Here is a 12,648-nt window from a genome sequence, read left to right as displayed (position 1 = left end):
ACAATCTGGGTTGTATGGAAGGAACTCGGGTTTCTTCACCCCAGAAACACCACCGGAAGGGAGGGAGAAGAGAAAACACTGGGTTTGTGATGTCCCCATCTCTCTCCTCACTGGGACTCGCATCACAGGCTGGAGGCGCTTCCGGCAGAATTGAGTGCTGGGGAAAGCCGGCAATAAATCAGCTCTGTCTTTACTAGCCGGGGGTTGCTATGGCAATAGGAATACACTGTAGGGTTTAAGAGATGTAATTTTCTGTGATTCACTGTATATTTTTAGCCATTTTTCTTCCTGTGTTATCTCCCTGTGGCAATTGCCTATTAATGCTGGTCCACACCTAGACTGGACTAAACAGTCCCTTCTCAGAAGTGATGAAAACCCTGGAGACCAGTAAGTACAAGAGGGTTATAGTCCATGAACCAAGGGTAACCTGAGAGAACAGCCAGACTGGTTCAGGACATGGGTCACTTAGCGTGGGTCATGCCACATGTAAGGAAGAATAGTGGAGAATGAAAGGCCCCAGAAATGTGGCGCTGGGTTGCTTGGAATGGGAAACTGAATCACAGTACTCACTGCAGTCAGGGTGCTTACATGGTGTCAAGGGCAAACCCCATGAGTCAGTAACAAACACCCTGAAGAGGGAAGCTAGGGCCCAGGTTTCTGGACAAGGAGCTATGAAAGCATACTAACCTTCTGTCAGTCTAGCTCAAGTTTTACTACTGTGTGTTATTCTTTCCATTTCTTCCTTTCTTTTCTTTCCTTCCTTTAATTTTACTCATTTTTTTTCACCATAAAATATGGAGGAGGGACTGAGAGGAAATAGAAAATTCAATCAGTCTGCTTGGCTATTTGTTAATAGTTGTATCAGTAGTCTTTTCATTTCAGGCAACAGAAAACCCAACCTAAACTGTTAAAGCAGAAAGAGAACTTACTGTCTCTTATAACTGAAAAGTCCAGGGCTTTGGGCTAGCCTTAGGCACTACGGTCTTCAGGGGCCAGATGACGTCATCAACATCTGGGCCCTCTGTCACACTAAGTTCTACCAATGTTTTGGTGTTTTGGCTGTAATAACATAAAACTCAGCTAACAGAGGCTTCAAGGAAGTGAGGTTTCTTTTTCTCACATAAGAAATCTGGAGATAGATAGGTTTATTTTTCTCATATATTAAGTAGCCCACAATAGGCATAGATGACACTACCATGCAGCAGCTCAGTGATGTTATCAAGAACCCAGCCTCTGGGGCTTCCCTAGTGGCACAGTGGTTAAGAATCCACCTGCCAATGCAGGGGACACGGGTTCAAGCCCTGGTCTGGGAAGATCCCACATGCCGTGCAGCAACTAAGCCCGTGTGCCACAACTACTGAGCCGTGCTCTAGAGCCTGTGAGCCACAACTACTGAGCCCATGTGCCACAACTACTGAAGCCCGCACACCTAGAGCCTGTGCTCCGCAACAAGCCAAGCCACCGCAACAAGAAGCCCGTGCACCACAACAAAGAGTATGCCCCACTCGCCACAACTAGAGAAAGCCCGCACGCAGCAATGAAGACCCAGTGCAGCCAAAAATAAATTAATTTAATAAATTAATTTTTTAAAAAAAAAGAACTCAGCCTCTTTCTTCATTTCGGCTCCACCATCTTTAGAGTCATAGGAGGACGGCTCCAGTTCCAGGCATTCAAGGCAAAAAGAAGAGGCTAGCTGCATCTGATTCTTTTATCCAGAAAAGGAAATCCTTCCCCAAAGCCCCTAGTTGTTTCCAATTGATTGGACACATAAGTGTCACATGCCACATGGCCACCTAGCCACTAAGGAGGCTAGGAAAACATGGTCTTGGGTTTTTCTGATTCCTACAGCAGAGGCAGGGTTTGTCATTGTCGCTGTGTTTTTTGTTTTGCTTCAGCTAATAGTCAAAGAAAAGCCATACCCAGTATTGTGGAATGGTTCTGCCTCTTCATTACAGGGTCTGACTGGTTACTCCATTGGTGTCATTTCCCAGCCAGGAAGGGAGAAAGTAGAAGAGAAGGGCAAGAAGATTCCTTTTAAGTATGTGATGCCAGAGTTGCACTGATTACTACTCTTCTGCTTGCATCCCACTGGCCAGAATTTAGTCACATGATCAGAACCAGCTGCAAGGGAATCTGGGAAATGTAGAATTTGGGTAGCCATGTGCCCACCTAAAACTTGAAGAGTTCTGTTACTAACACAAAGAAAGGGAGGGGTATTGGGGGACAATCAGCAATCTCCTCCAGAGCAGTTATGCAAGAAAGGGTTTGAATGGGTATTGGATTAGCCAGCCAACCATTTCTGCCTCTGTCTTATTCTCAGAGACGCTTACCTTTGAGGAAGAAAGACAGCTTCAGCATCACCATCCTGACACCCTCTCTGGTCCAAGCTCATTTGTAAAAGAGCCCAATCTCTTTGCAGCTACCCTGGCCACTCTCATTAAATCTCCTTGGTTCTGGTGGGTCCCCCACCTATTCCTGAACCAAGGGGATGCAATACAGTGCTCTGATTGGTCATACCTGAGTCACCTGCTCTGCCAAATCACCAAGACCTTTATGGGCCTCAATTTGTTCTTCTGTAAGATAGACATAATAGTAGAATCTACCTCACAGCGTTGGTGGAATAGTGCTGCTGGTGGCCGTTTTCCATAAATGCATCCTCACTTGGCCTACAGACCAGACTCACCCTAACAATGCCATCTTAGAAGACATTTAAAAATCAAAGTAGGGGGCTTTCCTGGTGGCGCAGTGGTTGAGAGTCCGCCTGCCAATGCAGGGGAAACGGGTTCGTGTCCCGGTCCAGGAGGATCCCACATGCCGCGGAGCGGCTGGGCCCGTGAGCCATGGCCGCTGAGCCTGCGCGTACGGAGCCTGTGCTCCGCAATGGGAGAGGCCACAGCAGTGAGAGGCCCGTGTACCGCCAAAAAAAAAAAAAAAAAATCAAAGTAATAAAAAAAAGTTGTACAGCTGCCTATATTTCATCTCACAGTACATTCCAAAGTAGACATATTTATTTAGCACTTGCTTCAGGCACCTGGCACTCTGCTAAGCACGCTACATACATTCTATCATCATTGGCACTGTAACTCCATGGGAGAGATGCTTTCACTGTTTTCACTGAACAGATGAGGAAATTCAGCTCCTGGCCCTAAGGTCACAGCCAGCGCAGCAATGGAGCCACCAACCTAGGAGTAACTTTGAACCGCCACACTCCGTTCCCTTTTGCTGGGTAAAAATAAGTCAGCCAAACACTTGTGGAATCGTGGAACTCTTCTTGCTGATTGAGGCAGTCACAAGAGAGTACCACTCAGATCTCTCTTAGGGAGGGAACCTGCTGCAAGGGACGTAGCGGGTTAGCCGCCTCCAGCCATGGCACCTTTGGGACCCTGCAGCTCACACACTGAGCACAGCAGGGGAACCTCAGCTGGGCCAGGACACTCCTCAGCTCTTGGGCTTCCGATCAGCCTGGCCAAGACTTTCTCGGCTTAGCTGAGCTCCAGTCTAAGGTTCTTCCTACCCAACCCTCTTTCCTGTCCTCTCTCCTTTGGCAAGTCTCAGACCTGCATTGTTGCCTGAAGGCTCTTCTCACTGACCTCTGCTCCCCTGCCCTTTATCCTTCATAGATATTCGTTTATTGCATACCTAACTCCATCCTGGTGTCTGTTTCTCAGAAGCCCCAAAATGACATGCTTCTTGTACCTGCTTTGACTCACTGCATGGACTACACCACAGGTATGCATGTTTCCAAAGATTCTTGAGTGTTAAAAAAACAAGCAAGCAATGAAAAGAAAAATTCAAAATTGGGGTTGGGGCGGATCTAATGCAGACCAATCAGGAGGCTCTTGGCCTGACACTCAAAAAGTGGCGGCTCCTTCTCTGAGCAAGTTTCTAAATAGAGAACAACAGTCATTGCTGATTTTTTTTTTTTTTTTTTTTTTTTTTTTTGGTGGTACGTGGGCCTCTCACTGTTGTAGCCTCTCCCATTGCGGAGCACAGGCTCCGGACGCACAGGCTCAGCAGCCATGGCTCACGGGCCCAGCCGCTTCGCGGCATGCGGGATCTTCCCGGATCAGGGCACGAACCCGTGTCCCCTGCATCGGCAGGCGGACTCTCAACCACTGCGCCAGCAGGGAAGCCCTGATTTTTTTTTTTAATGTCTCAAAATAGATTTTTTAATATAAATTTATTTATTTTATTTATTTATTTTTGGTTGCATTGGGTCTTCATTGCTGTGCGCGGGCTTTCTCTAGTTGTGGCGAGCAGGGGCTACTCTGCATTTCGGTGCACGGGCTTCTCCACTGCGGTGGTTTGTTGCAGAGCACGGGCTCTAGGCATGCAGACTTCAGTAGTTGTGGCACGTGGGCTCAGTAGTTGAGGTTCGTGGGCTCTAGGCACACAGGCTTCAGTAGTTGTAGCTCATGGGCTTAGCTGGTCCATGGCATGTGGGGTTTTCCCAGACCAGGGATCAAACCCATGTCCCCTGCAATGGCAGGTGGATTCTTAACCACTGCACCACCAGGGAAGTCCCAAATTTTTTTAATTATACAAGTTTCAGATGTACAGCATTATAATTCAACAACTGTAAAAATAAACAAATTTCAATGAGTACAACATTGGTATTGCCAAAATAATTTTAAGAATGGTAATATCAAACAATTCCAGGGTGCTGAAACTGCTGTATATTCTTTAGACACAATGACTAATTTAATCCTCATAACACCTTGAGGAGGTAGGTACTAAGTCACTCTCATTCTAAAATACAGAGGTTAAGTCATTTGTCCAAGGTCACACAGTTACAGTCTGGAGGAGTCAGATTCACACTCAGGCATTTTGGTTTCAAAGTGTATGCTTCAATCTTCTTAGTTATATGTCTCATACTCAGCCCACACTGGCACTTTTTGGTAAACTCATTTTGAACTTTCATAACTAATCTGCCTCTTAGTTTGCTGTTGAATCTGTTGAAAAGAAAAACCAGTACATAGAATGAAAACTGGTATTTTTAGAAGAGGTTTAATTAAGCCATATTTTGTAGTCTATCCTAATTTAAATCTTGAAGTGATTTTTTTTTTTACTTTAGACATTTTTATCTTTTTTTTTTTACCTTTTTATTTTATATTGTTTTTTGGTTTTGGGGGGGGTTGTCTTTTTTTTAAATTTGGTTGCACTGGGTCTCAGTTGCGGTATGTGGGCTCCCTTTTAGTTGCAGCAGGTGGGCTCCTTAGTTGCAGCTCGCCGGCTCCTTAGTTGCGGCTTGCGAACTCTTAGTTGTGGCATACATGTGGGATCTAGTTCCCTGACCAGGGATCAAACCCAGGCCCCCTGCATTGGGAGCGCAGAGTCTTAACCACTGTGCCACCAAGGAAGTCCCCTTATTTTATAGTGTTGTGGAGTTGATTAACAATGTTGTGATAGTTTCAGGTGTATAGTAAAGTGATTCAGTTATACATATACATGTATCTGTTCTTTTTCAAATTATTTTCCCATTTAGACTGTAACATAATATTGATCAGAGTTCCCTGTGCTGTACAGTAGGTCCTTGTTGGTTATCCATTTTAAATATAGCAGTGTGTACATGTCAAAAAAATCCCAAACAGTACTGATCTTAAAAGGGTGGAAACCCAGCTGCTTTGGGTGTGTTGGAGGGAGTGGGGGAGGGGTCTGAAACTTGCCTGGAGTCACACCACAGGGTTGCAGATCAATTCCAGTTAGTCTAATTCTCATCCAGATGTTTCCCACACTACTCAGGCAAGGAATTGATTCTTTACAGAAAGAGCAAAGACTTAACTCAGCCAAAGGGAAAAAATGATCAATTAAGCAAAATATCAATACACTGGCTTTTGACAAGGCTCTCCAAACTGCCGTGGGATTGCCCTTGCTGCCCCTGGAAGCATGCATCACAACTACCCCACCGCACCTTAAGGCTTATCCAGTGATTGCTAACTGGTAGCACAGGTGGATGCAGCCTACAACCATGTTTGACTTGCTCCCCACAGTGATTTTTATAAAACTTAAAATTCGTTGACAAGATTTATCAACTGGGATATTTCACATAAACATCTGGAGTCCTTGCTTCTGTTGAAAATCAGGTGATCTGGCCATACTCATTCTGCACATACACTTCCTGCTTCAGACAGGGCCAGAATCCCCTCTACAGCTATCTTACTACACCTGCTGGCCCTGAAGTTTTTTGAGTTCATGACGCCAGGGTTATACTGCTCAGGACAGTAAACCTCCCTGATTTTGAGCACTCAGGTTCAGATCATGAGGCCTGGAGAGCACTGGGCTGAAGTTAGCTGTGATCTCCTTAAGAAAAACGAGTTACTAAGCAAATTAATTTGGGATTAAGGATTTCAAGAGGGAATTTTTTTGAAGTACTTTTCAAACATTCTAGCAGGAATGATGAGCATTATTAGCACAGCTGGGAGGTTTGTCAGCAGTGACAGTTTGGGGATGGGTGACGACCAGACGCAGAGACCTTATATTAGAAGAGGTGGGACTTCTGTCCTGGCTTTGCCCTTACCCATGATACGACCTAGAGGGTTTCCTTCACGCTCAGATCAGGTGCCTGGTGTTGTAGCAAGAATAATAAGAGTTAACGTCTGCTGAGTGTTCATTACCTGCAAAGCAGTTTGTTAAGTGCTTTGTGAGCCTCCTCCCATTTCACACCAAGCCTCCAAGTCAAGTACCAGTGTTTCCTCCAAAGAACAGGAAGGCTTCGTGACCTGTCCAAAGTCAGAGAGTCCATAATTGACACAGCCAGGATTTGAAGCCCAGACACGGACTCCAGAGCCCACACATGTATCTACTACACTGTGACGCTTCCACCTGCTTCACGGGGTTGTCCTGAGAATTTTACAAGATGATGTAGGTCAAGTGCTTTTATAAACTACAAAGTGCTATAGCAATGTTCACTATTATCTACCACTTGAGCACTGCAATTTTTTTCAAAATTGGTGCTTTACCTAAAAATTACCAAGTCAGTTCGGTCCGTTTCTGTTTCTTTCAAATTAATGATTTTTTTTTTTAAGATAATCAGGAGCCATAACTCAAACATCATTAGTCCTGTAGCGCCCTCTGCTGACAACAGTCAGGAAAATTATGAAATTATAATAGGTGAGAGTGATTCCCTCGGCCCCCTTGAACAACTATTTCTGGAGCACGTACTTTGTCCCGGGCATTGTACCAGCTGTCACATGGCCTAGAGGACACAGGAGGTCCCTTTCCAGCCCAGCCTGCCCCCTGTGATTTAGGTATAGGAAAATGAAAGCCACAGGGCAAGGGTGACCCCACTTCCCATCCTGACATCACAGAGAAGAGCCCAAAGCCAGAGCGCGTTGTCATTATCTCCCTTAAAAGGACAAAGTGAGCCCCAAACCATGAGGTAAAGGGTACTCCTGCCCAGGGATATGCAGGTAAATGTTTAACAGTCAATTCTCTGGCAGGGAGAAGCTCTGATTTGTGGCATTTGTCCATTTCGATGGTGGAAATACTCCCACTATGACCAGTTTCAAGCTACCAGCATGACGATTCACAAGATGCTTAAAATTTTAACAATTGGCCCCTCAAAAGCTGGCAGGAGCTGGCTCCAACACACCACTTCTTTTATCTCTCGAAAAAAACAGAACTTCTCATCTTCCTTCCCAATCAACTGGACTCAAGAATTCTTCCAGCTGGTCCACACTAATGATCAGGGACAGATCAGCCTCACCCCAGCAAGGCTGACATCTAACAGAGAAGGGCAGACTGCCAGCTGGAGTGTTCCCTGAGCATCCTCTGGTGGCTCTAGCCAATGGTCCACTTCACCTTCCCTCTTTCCAGCTCTGAAAGGGAACCTCCTTCACACTCCACCTGCCTGTCTTCATCTCCAGATTCCCTGCCTCAGCCCGGAAGCCTCCACTCCAGCAGAGGGCACCTCTTGGCTCCTGGAGGAGCCCGGGACCAGGGTGTAAGCAGGCAGAACAACACTGGCCCTTACGCCTCTCACTTTGTCCAACACAAGGAAGAAGCCCTGCCTTGGGCCCAGGAAAGAAGGAGGAAAGTATGGGGCCATGGGTGACCTGGGGAAGCAGTTCCCCATTGTATCCAACTAGAGAGGTGAGCCAGGCAGAGCAAAACCCAGCTGCTGGGAGCTCCAGAAGACCAATATCCTGAGGGCAAGCTTTCTGTTCAGCCCAGAAATCATCCCTGAGACCCACCAAATAAAACCAGAAGAATGACGACCACACTTCTCCAAACAGCAGCTACCAACCTCCACCTCCCATGAGGTTACCATTGCCCCTTGCTTCTTCCCCCGACCTGCCCTCAGATTTCCTTCCGCAACCTCAGTCCCCTCATCCCAAGATTCTGGCATCCTAACGGATGAGGAAACCTACAGTGAGAAGACTGGGTTCCACTCTGGCTTGCATGGGTCCTTGAGAAAGTTTCTAAACCTCCTGAGGCTTGTGTTCTGAAGCCAAAATAGAAATAGTCATCAGAGAGTGCTGTTGAGAGGATTAAATTAGAATGTATGTGAGAAGGACTTTACAAATCAGAGTGTTCCATAAATGTTTGTTATTTTTCTACCTGAGAGAAATATTTATTTATTTTTGAATTTTACTTTTTTTATACAGCAGGTTCTTATTAGTTATCTATTTTATACATATTAGTGTATATATGTCCATCCCAGTCTCCCCATTCATCACACCACCCCCCTCTCCCCCCGCAACTTTCGCCCCTTGGTGTCCATACATTTGTTCTCTACATCTGTGTCTCTACTGAGAGAGGTATTTATGTGGGTGGTTTTTTTTTTCTCTCTTATTAAAGGAACACATATTCTTTGTGGAAATTTTGAAAAATACATTTGAGTATTAAAAGAAAAGAAATTCAAATCACCTACAGTGAGCCACCATGCACATCTGGTATTTCCCCCAATCTTTTTTTCTATGTAGATATAGATATACCTTTGTTAAAAGAAAGGATGAGAATATTTATGACTCAGTGGTAGTGGTCTCTCCCTGCTCCAGCCTGCAGGCCTGACAACAGCGTTTCTCTCAATCCCTGCAGTAGGAAAGAGGGCAGTTAGTCTCTCACTAGAAACAAGGCCTGCTGGGATCCCAAATTAAAGAGACCTTGGAAATCGAACCTGTTCTTGCTGATAGAGGCCTTCAAACATTTTGTTCTCCAAGACAGTTTGGAAAGACCACATAGCCTTAGGGATCTCCTTGCCTGCCTATCCTGATTTGTAAAATCAATTTTTAAAAATTAAAGTTGGGAAGCTTTTTAACTAGTAAAGCATAAATTGCTGCAGTCATGCGGTTCAAATGCTGATTCTCGGGCACTTTTCAATGTGGAACTGAATTTGCTGTAGGAAATACTTTTGAAAATCTCACCTTTTTCTGTGGCTGGCCCATGAATCACCAGAGGAACCCATGTAGAACATCAATGCAAATCTGTTCCGCTGGGTTCTCTCTCGGTATCTGACAAAATGTCATTTTTTCATTGACGTTACCAAGATCCTATCCCTCACTTCTGCCCTAAAACAGGTGTTTCTTTGGCTGTCAGAAACTACCTGGGTCTCTTTTCCTCTATAATGATAATGGCTGGGCCCCCCTGCCTGAGTCCACCTCACCCTGACTTCTCCAATATTCCAATCCAACTCAGAGTAGGAGGTAACTCCAGTTCTCCAAACCCTTGGGAGGGGCCTGGGATGCTCACATGACTTAAGTGCATTGATGGGAGAATGTGTCCAAAGGGCCATGTCCCGAATGTCACTTCTGTGTGGCTGCATGTACTAGAAGAGCTTGTGACTAAGTATTTCCAGTCCAGATGTTTCAGGCTAGATAGTGCGAAAACCAGGACAGGCACTCTTCCCTTAAATGCCTAGGACAAGTCCAGCAGCTTCTTGCCACTGCTTCTCTCCAGACACACAGAGTAAATGCAAAGAGCAAAGGACACCCCCTCCACTGGTCCTCTCTGCTGCTGCCAGAACGAAAGTCTCAGTGACTTCTGTCTCCTAAGAGAATGTTTAGCCCCACCCAGAGGACAGGTCCTGTCCTATGCCTTCAGGGTCCCTTACTGTGTGTGAGAGGTCACCTAGTATCTATGGTAAAAACCTGAGCTTTGGACTCAGCTTGACCTCGGCTTGAATGCTGGCTCCACCTCTTCCTGGGAAGTTTGGCCTCAGGCGAGTGTCTCTACCTTGTGAGCTTGAAGAAGGGGCTGTGAGTGTGTCCAGAGGTCATCTGTGAAAGAACGCTTTGCAGGTGCTCAGAGAATGGTGATGAGGGATAAGGGGCTCCTTCCTGAAACAGGCCTCTCAACACTTCGCTCTCAAGCAAAGCTGCAGCGGTAGGACAAGCTAGCTAGGCTCAGCAAAGGGAGTCTCACTGTTCTCACACCCCTGTTGGCAACTGTCTCTTTTCACTGAACTTTCACAGTCCCCTTGCAGCCCTTCCGAAGTCAGCACCTACCAGTCAGGACTCTTCTCTTTGGTTGAGCTGTGCTTCTGAGTGGCCAACCCCGAGGCCTTTCCCACCTCTTAACCAGGACATCCCCTGCCAGCAGGGAAAGGTAAAGGTAAAGGTGTTGGGCCATCACCAGCTCTTGGTAAAGCACATCACCTTTTTTTTTTTTTTTTTTTTTTTTGCGGTACGCAGGCCTCTCACTCTTGTGGCCTCTCCCATTGCGGAGCACAGGCTCCGGACACGCAGGCTCAGCGGCCATGGCTCACGGGCCCAGCCGCTCCGCGGCATGTGGGATCTTCCCGGACTGGGGCACGAACCCGTGTCCCCTGCATCGGCAGGCGGACTCCCAACCACTGCGCCACCAGGGAAGCTCACACATTACCTTTTTATGATCTCCTCTTTGTAGGCTCACTTCCCAGCACCCAAGAACAGCAGTCCAGGGTTCCAGAACCTACTTCAGAGCAGCACAAGACCTCTCCGGCTCCTCCCCACCCACCAGCATGCATGCAGCCTCCCTTTCCAGGGGCAGAAGTCAATGTAGAGGCAGGAGCTCCAAGCCCTAAGACCACCCAGATAACTTAATTACATCTTCACCCCTCACCACCAGAACCCAGGACATCCAGTTCATCCCTTATCCCCGACTCGCTTCTCCATAAGGCTCAGATGTCACCTGTCAGTGAGGCCAGCCCTGAAAAAGCACACACCCCTCACCATCCCCTGTCCCCAATTCCCTATTAAATGCAAAGTCTAATTTTCCATGTATAAAAGTTTTAGAAAAGCACTTCTCTTCCCAAATTCTCTTGAGATGTGACTCAGACAATGTCACCCTGCCAACTTCTTAGAGTCCTTCGTAACTCTCAGGAAGCCAGCCTTCCGGCCCCTCCCCCAGCCCTGGGAGCAGCCGGAGCCCTGTGGGCTCAGTCGGATCGCTCTGAGAAGCAGCCATCACATCTCCCGTGGGTTCACATCTTTCGGCGCCAGCACAGCAGTTATGGCAAGGCACTTTCCCAACATCCTGATCTGACAAACGGGGAGCCCCTTGGGCCGGGGAACAGCCATGGGGCTAAAACCCTTGCTGGTTTCCCCACCCTAAACAGTCTCCTTCCCCTGATACAGGGCCGCCCCCACCCCCACCCCGCCCCTCAGGCCTGCTGAGAGGAAAGCTGCAGAACCGAGAGAAGCCGCTTCTGACTAGGAAAGTGAAAGGAACTAAAGTAAAAAGGCTCAGATTACTCGTAGCTGGTCTGGGAGGCCACGGCCAAGCTTTCAGCTCAGAGGAGACAATGAAGAGAGTGTGGAGACAAGGAAAGTGAAACTGAACCTGCCATGGCCGCTGCTGATCCGCTCGCCACCCAAGGAAGAAGTCACTGCTGCATCTGCTTCCAGTACTGCCAAGACCTGTAATCACAGAGTGTGGCCACAGCTTCCACCAGGCCTGCCTCATCTGCTGCTGGAAGCGGGCCTCACCCGCCCTCCTGCCCCCCTGCCTCCAGTGCCACCAGAGCCTTCAGGCCAAGAGCCTCAAACGCAACAGGTAGCTGGGAACTGTGGATGTCACCAGGCTGCTGCTGGAGCAGGAGGCAGGGCCCTTGCATCTCCGGTCTATCAGAAGCACCTGGAGGAGACTTCCCTGGTGGTGCAGTGGTTAAGAATCCGCCTGCCAATGCAGGGGACACGGGTTCGAGCCCTGGTCTGAGAAGATCCCACATGCCGTGGACCAACTAAGTAACTAAGCCCGTGCGCCACAACTACTGAGCCTGCGAGCCACAACTACTGAGCCACAACTATTGAAGCCCGCATGCCTAGAGCCTGTGCTCCGCAACAAGAGAAGCCACGGCAATGAGAAACCCATGCACTGCAATGAAGACCCAACACAGCCAAAAGTAAACGAATAAATAAATTAAAAAAAAAAGAAGCACCTGGAGGACTAAAGCCATTGGTGCGAAGGACCAGGAGGCCCACCCTCTGCGGGGTTTGCCTGGACAGCTGAGCAGAGTGAGGATTCCCGTTCACATGGGCTGGCAGGGTTTAAGGCAGAGGGATGAGAAGGGGGTTTAACCTGGAGCCGATCAGAGAAAGGGAAGGGAAGTGGGGGAGGGATAGAGGAGGGATGGGGAAGAGAAGGGAAGAGAGGGGAGGGGACCTGGCAGGCAATGCCTAGTTTTAGTGGAGTGGAATATTTTCCCAGTAGAAGCCACCAGACAGCTGC

At 47.6% G+C, this 12,648-nt stretch overlaps 2 long non-coding RNA genes across 3 annotated transcripts in view; both read right to left on the bottom strand.

Moving 5' to 3' along the window:
* Positions 1–12,224, bottom strand: part of LOC308613413 — a 160,113-nt gene extending 147,889 nt beyond the window's left edge. For both annotated transcript variants that reach the window (XR_014015246.1, XR_014015247.1), the window contains exon 1: positions 11,761–12,224. This is a non-coding gene — a long non-coding RNA (uncharacterized lncRNA). The remainder of the gene's footprint in view (positions 1–11,760) is intronic.
* LOC308613414 lies at positions 3,747–6,568 on the bottom strand. The gene is made up of 3 exons (XR_014015248.1): positions 6,518–6,568; positions 5,667–5,756; positions 3,747–4,576 (listed from the first exon to the last, which is right to left on the bottom strand). It is a non-coding gene; the product is annotated as an uncharacterized lncRNA (long non-coding RNA).
* Positions 12,225–12,648: the final 424 nt, after the last annotated feature.

This window comes from Mesoplodon bidens (assembly GCF_964165515.1).
Source record: "Mesoplodon bidens genome assembly, chromosome: 3".
NCBI classification, from domain to species: Eukaryota; Metazoa; Chordata; class Mammalia; order Artiodactyla; family Ziphiidae; genus Mesoplodon; species Mesoplodon bidens.
The sequence above is the reverse complement of the archived record's forward strand: the minus strand, read 5'-3'. Positions and strand labels throughout refer to the sequence as shown.